Raw genomic sequence first — 12,924 nt, 5'->3', positions numbered from 1 at the left:
GGTTTATCAACTGGTTCAATCTTATTTATTGGTAACTTCTTCATGTGTATGCCACTGTTCTCAACAGTAAATCCCTATTCATCGTAGAATCTCTCCCTAGCTTTCCCTATGTTTGGAAAACATCACATTTCAAAGTTATGATAGCTTTATAATTCATTTCAGTAACTGTTAGACAAAGATCTCTTGTCTCCCACATTTTGTTGATCATTTCTATTTATTCTTCCTGGGTTGTTGTTGTTTTCCTGTTTTCTCTTTGTTTTTTGTTTTTTCTTAACCTTGAGTCACCATTTTAAAGTTGAGATTTTCTTAAAAATGTGTTTCACCTGAAGAATAACATAGAAAAGAATTACATTTTGAAAATATTTAGTCTTCCTATCTAGCTACGTAGCCTTTATTAGAGTTTGCTTTTATTTCTCTCAGCAAATAGTCCAGTTTTCCAAGTACTCATTTATTATTATTGAATATTTTACATTTTAGTAAATGGTATCTTTTCCATTATGTTTTACACACACTTATTGCTCATTGACAGAAAAGCTATTGATTTTGGTTTATTTTGTAGATAGGGTTTTTTTTAAATTAAATTTTTATTCATTACATTTTGATTGATTCTCTTGTTTTTAGGTAAACAGAAACATCACCTATAAATGATGATCTTTTACCTTCTTTCCACAGATTTCTGTTTCTTGGATGGTCTGTGGCTTCCAGCAGAATACTGAGTGATCACTTTGTGAAGGGAGTCTTGGTCCTGATCCTCATGAGGTATTAGTTTATTGTCCTTACCAGTTTACTAGTTAGTGTGCTCTGAGCTGTTATTCTGGTCTCGATGTTCTTGATCATATTAAGATGTATGTTAGTTTCAGAAATGGTCTTGTGTACTTATCCTGAATTTTCAGCTTTTTTTTTTAAAGCTCAATTTTTTTTTAAATTTCTAAAAGGCCGTTGCTTTTGTATTCTGTATTTTTTTTTGTTTTTCGTGATCAAATTCTTCATATTCCATTTATTCTATGTCCCTAGTCTCTTCTGATTTACTCTATTTATTACTACTTTTTTTTTTTTAACGTTTATTTATTTTTGAGACAGAGAGAGACAGAGCATGAACGGGGGAGGGGCAGAGAGAGAGGGAGACACAGAATCAGAAACAGGCTCCAGGCTCTGAGCCATCTGCCCAGAGCCCGACGCGGGGCTCGAACTCACGGACCGCGAGATCGTGACCTGAGCCGAAGTCGGACGCTTAACCGACTGAGCCACCCAGGCGCCCCTATTTATTACTACTTTTAAAATAATTTATCTTTGAATCCAAAAAGTGTCTCATGACTGGATGGTACAGACAAGGATTGGAAAGATCAAGGGTACCAAATAATCTTCGGGTAAAACATCAAATGTGACAGATTTTTAAAAAATGCCACTTGTTCACTTGAAAAGAAATTGATTGATGACTGGCACACAGAGGAGAAAAGCTGGTAACTACCACTTTGGCTGACTTTTATGTGCAAGATACAATTAAATTAAAGAGAAATGATCACAAAAGCCCACCACACACACACACACACACACACACACACACACACAATAATGGAGTTATTTCAAAAAGACAGAGGATCAAAGTGTAAGAGCTCCACTGACTACAGGTGGAAAATAAAAAAAAGTAGTATTGCACTATGAGCCCAAGTACGAAATCTGAGTCCATACTTCTACCAATAAGTGACTGAATAAATAAATCAAGGGAGGGGGAGGGAGAAGAGACCAATCTCCTGTGCAGAAGAAATCTGAATAAATTATGTACATGCTCAGACTCAAGGAGGTGGAACATTACTCCCCGTTCCTCAAGTGTCGCTGGGCACGGTGACTTCGTTCCAGAGGATGCTGTATGGAAGAGAGGGAAGAAGAGCAACTTCACAGTGGAGAAACCTGGTAGACCCCATCACCTCAGTCAGGTGATCACGGTCAACATCAACCCGGAAAAGTCATGTTGATAACATGTGCCCTTCATGTGTGATGACACTGGCCCTTGACTTGCATTGTCTTCCTCTCCCAAACTCAGAACCCTAGATGCATCCTCATGGAGGGACATTCTACAAAATACTGACTTGTGGTTGTCAAAGTCAAGGCATACGTGTGAGGAACTGTCACAACCAAGAGGAGCCTAAGGAGACATGACAACTGACTGTCGGAACACAAAAAGCATATTAAGTAAAATTCCATAAAAACGAAGGAAATGTGAATGAAGCATAATCTTGAGTTACTAAGAATGCATCAATATTGGTTCATTAGTTGTAACAAAGATACTATACTAATTTAAGGTGTTAGTGATAGAGGAAACTGGGTGGGAGGTATATGAGAATTTTTTTTTTTTTTTTTTTACTATATGCAGTTTTTCTGTAAATACAAAACTGTTCTAAAAAATAAAGTTTATTTACTTATTAAAATTTTTTTAACATTTATTTATTATTGAGAGACAGAGCTTGAACAGGGGAGGGGGCAGAGAGAGAGGGAGACACAGAATCGGAAGCAGGCTCCAGGCTCTGAGCAGTCAGCACAGAGCCCGACCCTGTGCTCGAACTCACAAACTGCAAGATCGTGACCTGAGCCGAAGTCGGCCGCTTAACTGAGCCACCCAGGTGCCCCAATAAATTTGATTTAAGACATAATCACACCTTAATTCCTTGGTGTTCTTAAAGCTGCGATTAGCACACACCATGGTGGAACACAACTGTAACTAATGAACGGCTAGCCCTGGTTGGCATTCCAACCAGCATCGCATCTGGGACTGATTACCAATGTACCTTTGTCTCCTAGGTGATTGCTTGGTTATAGTTCCATAGGGGTACTCAGTTAAATTCTAAAAGCTCCTCTGAGAAAACAGCAAGAACACATGGACATAATTTGCAGTCAGAAGGGGTTGAGTTAGAGTTCTGGTGTGCTGTGAAGTCGAGGTATGTGATGTTCCTAGCTAGGTATCCTTTAAAGGGTGAGTTGACCATAGGTCAGTTTGGGTAGCCTGGCTTTAGCACGTCTTCGAGTAAATCAGGCAAGAAAATGAACTGTCGGGTGCCTGGGTGGTTCTCTTGGTTAAGGATCTGACTCTTGATTTTGGCTCAGGTCATGATCTCACAGTGGGATCATGTGGGATCCAGACTCGGGTCGGGCTCTGCCCTGATAGTGTGGAGCCTGCTTGGGATTCTCTCTCTCTCTCTCTCTCTCTCTCTCTCTCTCTCTCTGCCCCTCCCCCACTTGTGTGCACATGCTCACACACTCACTCTCTCCCTTAAAATAAATAAGCAGAAAAAACGAATTGGTAGTTTCCAGGAGGCCCTAAGAGTTTTTCTTTTTTTTTTTTTTTTTTCAACGTTTTTAATTTATTTTTGGGACAGAGAGAGACAGAGCATGAACGGGGGAGGGGCAGAGACAGAGGGAGACACAGAAGCGGAAACAGGCTCCAGGCTCTGAGCCATCAGCCCAGAGCCTGACGCGGGGCTCGAACTCACGGACCGCGAGATCGTGACCTGGCTGAAGTCGGACGCTTAACCGACTGCGCCACCCAGGGGCCCCAGAGTTTTTCTATCTTAAGCCGAAAATTTCCATAAACTAAAAGTTGGTCTAAGTGGTTCCAATCACATAGAAATTGTTCTTCAAATTGTCTCCAGTCTCTGCCATTCTCTCCATCAACACATGATTTATTAATTTTGTTTCAGAGACTTGAGTTCAGGCTGCATAAATCATGAATAAAGATTAGTTTAACAGTCACAATGCCCCCTGGGACAATGTTTCAAGTGAAGAAAACTCAAAATTGTCGCAGTGTGAAAATAATATGACAGTTGTATCAATATTTGCAAACTGAAGTGATATTCAGTACCCTTACAGAGGCGGGGAATAAATTCTATTCCTTCTCATCTTATGCAAACTCTAGAACTTTCCTTTTTAATTTTTTATCAATATTTTCCCTTTTGAGAATGTTTTGACAACAAGTCTCAGTTCACCCTGATCTGCCTCCAGCTGTGAAGCAAATCAGACACTGACCTCTTGCTACTGCCTTGATGACTTAAATACTTTAGAGAAACAATATATTACCTGGCCCCCAAGCCATTCACAGTGATGACAGTTTGCCATCTTTATGCATTCAAAAACGAGAGAACTGTCTGTTAGTGTGGCAAATACCATGGTTTTAATATTCACAAGTGTATCACCTTGTTTCCACTGGCTTATTCTACTTGGCTTTTTAACCTTTATGAAACTCTAGTTGTTCATGTACTTAGATATGTAACTGTGATTTAGAAAAAATGACCAGGTAATAAATACTCCGGTTAGAAGCTAAATACTCACTGGAACGAGTTAAAAGTGGCCAGTTTTGGGGCGCTTGGGTGGCTCAGTCGGTTAAGCGTCCGACTTCGGCTCAGGTCACGATCTCGCGGTCAGTGAGTTCGAGCCCCGCGTCGGGCTCTGTGCTGACCGCTCAGAGCCTGCAGCCTGTTTCAGATTCTGTGTCTCCCTCTCTCTCTGCCCCTCCCCCGTTCATGCTCTGTCTCTCTCTGTCTCAAAAATAAATAAATGTTAAAAAAAAAAAATTAAAAAAAAAAGTGGCCAGTTTTAAGCAGAAATGAGTCACTATTCAGGCAACTTAATTTTCTCTGACTTATATTAATTCTCAGGTAGCCGATGGTGTGGTGAGGACCAACAATAAGATCACAGGGTAGCGGCTATCCTAGCTATGACTTAGAAGATCACACGACAGTAAGATCACATAGCTATTCTAGCGATGACTTCATACAGTTAACGGAATCTCTTGCTTTAAACATTTATTCCAAATGTCTGAATCCTGGGTGTGCTAGATGAAGAAAAGAGAGGAATAGAGTACATACAAGGGAGCAAACCACAGTCTGTTACACGAACTTCTCTCTCCGCTTCCCGAACGATAGATATTTTGATGGAGAGCTTTCAACACGCCCTCTTGGTCAGCAATGAGGGACACTGATTTATATACAGGCAGGGTTTGCACAGAGGGTTGTCAAAATAAAACTGTAGCGAATCATTAGAAGGCTGAATTCGATATGTGAAATCCCTAATCAGAGAGGCCAAAACCCAGACTCCGACATCCGTCTCGGGGAAGGGACCACCACGAGGCTGATGAAAGAGGGTTCGTGGAAAGGTCAGGAAAAAAATGCCAACAGTTACACTTACTATTATAAAAGAGTGTAGTACTGTTTGTGGTAAGCAGTACAATTTGTTCCCTTTTTGTCCTATGTTGTCCCCTATTCATTTGAATGTGTTATCAAATCAATTTCATTAGCTAGTATGGGGGAATGAACAAAACCTGATTAAAATTCAAATTATAAACCCATCATGATGTAGTCTGCCCTGGTATTCTCCGAATCTAATAAGAAATTATGCCTCATCAAACATACATAATTTGGCTTGAAGTGGTATTAGTGGGAAGCCAAATTTATAGTCACAATAAAGTTGTCCGTGCTGGATATTTTCATTCCATAGCGCAAGATGCATTGCGTAACCTAGGTCCCCAGGCAATCATCTCATCAGTCGGCCTCACTCTGGGTGGAGCTTGTTTATATCCTATAATTACACCATTAACAGCCACTGCTAAATATAAACACAAGGATGGATATGAATGATTGCTTTACAACTGCCGTGGTGTCACCACACAATTACATTGACAGGCTCACTAGTGACAGCCCTGGAACTACCACGGTTACTCCTCCACAGTGTAAACAAACAGCCATCTGAACACTTAACAGGAATATGTGTTGTGTTTCTTTGTCCATTGAAACAGAGGTGCCAGCATCACATGAAGAAGTGAGGACGGGTCAATGCCGTGAGCCTAGTAGTTCTGCTACACATGTTAAGAGCCCAGGGGTGGAAGGGGTGCCTGGGTGACTCAGACGGTTCAGTGAGCAACTCTTGGTTTTGGCTCAAGTCATGACCTCACCACCGTGAGATGGAGCCCCGTGTCGGGCTCAGTATGGAGCGCAGAGACTGCTTGGGATTCTCTCTCTCTGCCCCTCCCCTGCTCATTCTCTCTTCCTCTGTCTTTCAAAATGGATAAACTTAAAAAAAAAAAAGAACAAACCAGGGGTGGAGGTTCTGGACACACCGCCAACATCTTAAGAATTCATGTCACAGGAGCCTCGCCATATATGCATCTGCTGGTTGGTTCTGAAATCCACTTAACTGGCTGTGTCCCTGGGGGTTAGTCATTTCACTTCCATGGATCTTAACTTCTTCATGTGGCAAAGGAGAGTATCAGGGCCATGTGTTTATGTACATATAAGATAACTCCATGCTTTCAGTAACAGCAACAAGAAAACTAAATATGAACTTGTGATTCTGTAATTTATTACTGAATCCATTTTGTTGTTATTTTTTTTTAATAACAAAAGATTTCCTTTCTGTCCATGTGACTGTGGGCAAGTTTGTTGTTCTCTGAGCTTTAATTTTCTTATATATAAATTAAGATAATCACAGCACCTATCATGGTTTATAGACTATTGTGAGAATTACCCAGAAAACGTCTGTAACATTTAGTCCAGTGCGTGGCACAGAGTAGGGACCTGATAGACAGGTTTTCATCTGTTTTCTAGCCCTTTTTGTTTTGATTATAAACAAGTGAGCAAAGACTGAATAGATTCATGATTGTCTACTTACAAGGGAAAGTATTTTTATGACCCGTTAGAAATTTTTGTATGAATTCGTTATCTAGAGAAGCAACATCTGAATTTGGGAAATACTTCAACAGACATAAGTGATCCTAAAACAATGTATTTGTCCTTTAAAAAATAAACTAGGGTAATACATCGCCCTTGGTATTTTTGTCTCACGAAGCAAGACAGTATCAGGTGCAATACCCATAAAAACCAAAATAGAAGATTTGACCAATCTTAGGTAACTTGTCAAAGTTACCGGGTAGGAAAAAAAAAAAAAAAAACCCTTAGGATGTTACTGCTAATTATTGGGGGGTGGGGAAGGGAAATGCTGCCTTAAAAAGAAAATTAAAAAGCAAACCAAGTACCTGCATTTTCTGCTTGAGTAAATGGCATAAAAGATGTTTGCTACAGAGATTTATTTATTAGTTTGAACTAACAGAATATCAGTTTGATCTAAGACAATGAAAATTTTTAGAACTGGAAGCTGACAGAAATGTAAGCTTAGTTTTTAAATTGGCGAATCTTTCAAGAAACAAAAAATCTAGGGAGTTTTTTCAGCAGTTGAAGAAAAGCAACCAGAGAATCAATTCTTCCATCGTCTTGCATTAGGAATGCCAAAGGAAAATGGGCTAGGATGTCAAAATGTCAAGGATGCTCATTTTAAACTCCTGAAGTTCGTCAGACTAATTCACCAATATTTTCTGGCATTCTCTCTCCTGTGTGTAACAGAAAACTGGCCTAAGGGGCGGCATCAGAGAGCTAAAGCGCCTCTCTAAAGAGCACTCCTACCTTGGGGCTTATTTTCAATATTTAATACAACATTGGACTGTCTCACACCTTCACCCATTCTGGCTGAGGGCGCTTGCTCCCTCAGTGAACTAGCTGCTTGGGCCAAGTGTCACAGATGTCAGCCGGTCCGGTCCTTCAGTTGATACCTTAGAGGGTATCTGACAGAAGGATCTGGAACTACGGTCGCATGACTTCACCCAGATTCTGCCAGACCGTAACCTCTGCCCTCCTCCCCACTTCCCCGCTGCTGTGTCTCACCCGTCCTTGGCCTGAGGTGGAACTAACACCGTAGGGTGAAGGGCACAACACAGAGAAGATGACAAGATCCGCCCCAGTGCAGTGTTCCGGTCAGCAGATTTACCAATTTAAAAACATAATGCTGGTTAATCCGAGTTTCCCTGGTCGCTCTCCTTCCTACACATACCTAAACACATTCCATTTCCTCATTAACTTACTTACTGGTATGGTTTATTCCCCTCCTGACAGACTGCAATTTCTCCAGAGTTAGGAGCTAGGGCAGATGCAATACTGGCTATTCCATAAAGGCACCAAGTGCAGGTGCAAAAAGAAACATTTACCAAACGGTTTCTAAATCGAGAGCCCGAATCTGGAGGGCTTCTCTCTTCCTAACGGTCCATGTCTTTGGAGAATTAAGCTTAAAGAATGATTTTCTGGAATTTTAAGATGTGCATCTAGTGAGCTTTCTCCTATGGTCCTGTTATGGTTGTTGGAGGCTGGGGTCTAGAGAGCCGGTGCCTCTTAATCCCTCAACCCATGGGTCTGGTACGTCTCCTGAGCACGTGGGATGTTGAGTTCTGAAAGGAAGCGGGAGGTTTCAGTGCCAGATCAGTAGAAACAGCTGAGGCAGAGGGCAGCATGGTGAGTTCAGGCTTCTGAGCAGGTGAGCCAGACTGGCACGAGGTGAGAGAAGGGTCACATGCCCACCCTCCCACCCCCCCCCCACCTCCCGCAGCCAGCCCCAGCAGGAGCAGAGGATGGGGAGGGAATGACCTTGTGGAGGATGGGGCTTATTGGCAGCTAATGGAACGGGGATCTCCCTGACTTCCAAGGAGAGAGAGGCAGCAGGCTTCCTAGACAAAGCAAGGAGAGGGGATTTATCTTCCAGAACTCGAGCTGCGTTTCCTATGATGACTTTTTCCTTCACTCACATTGGAACGTGTCTTTTTTAAAGCTTCCATTTCTTAAGCAATAAATATGAACTAGGAGCATTGCCAAGGGCTTTACCTACATGAGATCACTGTCCCCAGAACAATTATATGAGATAAGGATATTTATAATGCCCATCTCCCAGATTGCAGATGTGGGATCAAGAGCTCTCTGTGTGTTAAAGAACAGGCCCATGGAAAGAATTCACCATGTTCACCCTGGTCTGACTACCTCTTTAGCTAGGGGTCTAACATTAAACTGTACTGCTCCTCTTTTGTGAACTGAGGCACTGACTTCACAGAAAGTCGATTTTGGAAAGGATAAAAAACAAAAACTGCCAAGATGTTACACAGTCAAGGATTCATTCACAGCCATTGCCCACTCATTAGAAAGGAACATACATAAATGCTGTTTGGGAAGCCATTTTTAGCTATCACTGGCCAGGAAAAATGTTTTGTGCTTGAGACTTTAGTCTTATTTATTTTTATTTTATTATTATTTTTTAATGTTTGTTTATTTTTGAGACTGAGACAGAAACAGAGTGCAAGCAAGGGAGGGACAGAAAGAAAGGGAGACACAGAATTCAAAGCAGGTTCCAGGCTCTGAGCTGTCAGCACGGAGCCTGACATGGGGCTCAAACCCATGAACCGTGAGATCATGACCTGAGCTGAAGTCGGACGCTTAACCAACAGAGCCACCCAGGTGCCCTGAAACTTTAGTTTTATTAATGGCATATTAATGATATAGTATGCTGATAATGATATATATAATTAATTTATAGTGTATCATTATTAACGCTGGTTGAGGCCTAAACAGGGTTTGGAACTGTATAGAGAAATGTTACAGAAATACAAGGTGAAACTCCTACAATAGCAGACAAAATAATGAATCAATGAGACATGAAAGTCACCTAGAGAGAGGATTTTATCTCTACTGGTTTGTAAGTCTTGGTAGAGGCTTTCACCGTCACTGTCCTGCATTCCTAGTGGGAGTATAAAATGGTGAAACTACTTGAGAGGAGGTTTGGCAGTTTCTTATTATGTTAAACATATATTTAACACATGGCCCAGCCTTGGGTATTTACCCAAGAGAAATGGAAACATACGTCCATAAAAAGACTTGGGCCCTTTCATTCCTGACAGCCCCCAGCAGAAAGCAAGAGGTGAATGGATTAGTAAATTTTGGTATATTCATATAAGGAATACTACTCAGTAATAACATGGAATGAACTACTAATCCCATGCAGCAACATACATGTATGTCATAGCTGTGTTGAAAGAAGCTGGACCCAAGGACATACATAGTATGAGCCTGTTTGTCTAAAATTCTAGAGGCAAAATTAATCGATAGTGCCAGAAATCACATCACTGGTTGCTTGGGGCAAGGTGGGTACATGGTCGGGCGACTGACCGCAAAGGGGCACATGATTCGAGGGAGGTGGAAATGTTCTGTGTATCGATGGAATGGTGGTTACATGGGTGTGCGTACACATTTGTCAAAGGCATTCAGATCACATGCTCAAAATATTTTTTTGCATATGAATTATACCTCAGTAAAGTCGATTAAAAACAGAAAGGCCTACTGGCTTACAAAGGAGTATGCATTAAAAAACCAAAAATCTCTCCCTCTCTGTCGCTCTCCCCTGAAATGCTTTCTGTGTCTAATGCTCATTTCAGGAAGTTTATATCCTGTTATTTTTCCTTAGTTGCAAGACTGATTCTTGTTTGTGAAAGCCAAGTGGAAAAAAAATTAGAAAACTTTAAAATAAAGCTATTAAGGATTTCTAAACTACCTTACCTGGATAATCAGATTTCCTCAATTGTTGAGGTTTTACTACTTGGAGCATTCTTAAAATGCTATTTTCTAAAACGAGTATTTACCTCCACATGCCTTAAATAACATTTACTGAACACAGTTTAATCCTCTCTGAATGCCTCCAGGTCATCGCTATGAATATCAAAAGTTGTAACATAGCGATGATGTCGGATTGTTATGGCACATATGACTCTTTGCTTCTGGGCTAAGTGGACTCAGAATACTTAGGCTTTTTCAGCTGTTATATGTGCGTTTTATTCTTGACTGTGTCTTGTTGGGCTGTCAGCAAATATATATATATATATATATACACACACATTTTTTTTTCCTCCTGTTTGTCTCCCTGTAGAAACTGCTTTTCTCTCAGCCTTCTAAGAGAATCGGACTAACAGAACCATATAGAGACCAGTGGTCCCCAAACACTGATTTTCCAATCAGCAGTTGACTGGTTTCAAGTAAAGTACCTGGAAACTTGTCAAAACCATAGCAACCCTGGCCCCATCCTCGGTGATTCTAATTCAGTGTATATCACACATTATTTTTGATTATGGAAATATGCTTGGCCCCACCGGCCAAATCCACCTTGCTGACTGTTTTTTAAAAACTCAAACAGGATTTACATACCATAAAATACACCCTTTTAGGTCTACCATTGAGTGGTTTTAGTATTTCACAAAGTTGTGTGGCCATCAGACTTCCCCCAGCCCCTGACAACCACGAATCCACTAGTCACATTTCTGTGTCTATGGCTTTGCCTATTCTGGACATTTAACGTAAATGGAATCACACAATATGTGGCTTTTTGTATCTGGCTTCTTTCACTTAATGTTTTCAAGGTTCATCCATGTCACAGCATGGTGGCAGTATTTCAGTATTTCACACTCCTTTCTAACGGTAAATAATACCTCATTGTATAAATATACCACATTTTGTTTATCCACTCATTAGTTGATGGACATTTGAGTTGTTTGCACTTTTTGGCTTTAAGGAACAAGGCTGCTGCGAGCATTCATGTACAAGCTTTCATGTCTTCCGTTCTATTGGGTATATACCTAGGAGTGGAATTGCTGGGTCCTACGGTAACTGTTTTTAAGTTTCTGAGGGACTGCCAGGCTGTTTTCCCAAGTGGCTGTGCCATTTTATATTCCTACCAGCAACGTGTGAGGGTTCCAATTTCTCCAAATCCTTGTTGACTCTTGGTATCTTCTATCTTTTTGATTCTAGCTATCTTACTGTGATGTGCCGTCTCATTGTGTTTTTGACTCCTATTTCCCTAATGATCAATGATGTTGAGCATTTTATTGTGTGCGTATCAGCCATGTGTACATCTTCTTTGGAGAAATGTCTGTTCAAATATTTGATGACTTTTAAAATCAGGTTATTTGGGTTTTTTATCGTTGAGTTGTAAGTTGAGTTTTTAAAAATATGTTCTCAATACTAGACCCTCTTCAGATATATGATTTCCAAGTATTTCCTACTCTTCACTCGCTCTCTTGATAGTGTCCTTTAAAGCACAAAAGTTTTAATTTTTAATTATCTATTTTTTGCTTGATTGCCTGTACTATAGGTGTCATAGCTAAGAAACTGTTGCCCAACCCAAGATCACAAAGATTTACACCTAAGTTTTCTTCTAAGTGTTTTATAGTTTTAGCTCTTACATTTAGGTTAAAAAAAAAAAAAAAAGCTTCTCATGTGATACGGAGGCACAACTAGTTTTTAAGACTGAGAAGATTTTGGCAGCCTCCAAGAATTTCTTTAAAAGGAACACGCTCTGGGGCACCTGGGTGGCTCAGTCAGTTGAGTATCCGACTTGATTTTGGCTCAGGTGATGATCTTGCCGTTCATGGGTTCAAGCCCCCATCAGGCTTGAACTGGTGGTGTGGATCCTGCTTGGGATTCTCTCTCTCTGCCTTGTGCACTCTCTCTCTCTCTCAAAATAAATAAACTTAAAAAAAAAGGAACAAGCTTTGGTGTGCAGTTTTCATAATATACATGTTGAATGATAAAAGGTCTTTTTGGTCTACTTTCTGGGTTACAGATGGCTAAGATGTTCAGAGAGCTGATTCAGGAAGCCTGTGTATTACTGTTTAGGTGTATGGTCACCTCTTAGTACCAAACAAACTAAAACAAGTTTAGGAGGAGCTCCTTACACGTTCCAAGTTTAACCTACAGACTGTCATCTTAAGTCAGTTTCAACGTATGGTGCCTCATAGTTCTGATCCAGGTATTGGGAAATGTTGTGGAGAAAAGAAAGCAAAAGTCAGCAGCTGGGACCTAGCTAGCTTTCAAAGGACGATGGCACGATTGCCACATTTCTTCCATCTGCAGAAAGAAAGATAAGCAGGTACAACCACAAACCATCAGTTGCCAGTTGACAGTTTGTCCCAGAGACCCTGAGGCCAGTGGCTCTCAAACTCCAGTGAACGTCGCGATCACCAGAAGAGCTTGTAAAAACCCAGATTCCTGCGCCCCACTCCCAGAAATGCTGGGACCCTGATTT

General features: G+C 40.8%; 1 protein-coding gene and 1 long non-coding RNA gene across 6 annotated transcripts in view; one reads left to right on the top strand and one right to left on the bottom strand.

Annotated features, from left to right (window-relative positions):
- LOC131516435 (uncharacterized) overlaps positions 1-2,467 on the top strand; it is a 57,865-nt gene extending 55,398 nt beyond the window's left edge. For 2 of the 5 annotated variants that reach the window (XR_009264075.1, XR_009264069.1), the window contains exons 6-7: positions 673-759; positions 1,792-2,467. This is a non-coding gene — a long non-coding RNA (uncharacterized LOC131516435). The remainder of the gene's footprint in view (positions 1-672; positions 760-1,791) is intronic. The other 3 variants (XR_009264073.1, XR_009264068.1, XR_009264071.1) reach the window with 3 other exon arrangements.
- Positions 1-12,924, bottom strand: part of MARCHF3 (membrane associated ring-CH-type finger 3) — a 150,107-nt gene that overhangs the window by 83,377 nt on the left and 53,806 nt on the right. The gene's annotated exons all lie outside the window — the stretch shown is intronic.

This window comes from Neofelis nebulosa, chromosome 1 (assembly GCF_028018385.1).
Source record: "Neofelis nebulosa isolate mNeoNeb1 chromosome 1, mNeoNeb1.pri, whole genome shotgun sequence".
Classification (NCBI taxonomy): Eukaryota; Metazoa; Chordata; class Mammalia; order Carnivora; family Felidae; genus Neofelis; species Neofelis nebulosa.
Note: the sequence above shows the minus strand (reverse complement) of the source record. Positions and strands in the feature narration are given on the sequence as shown.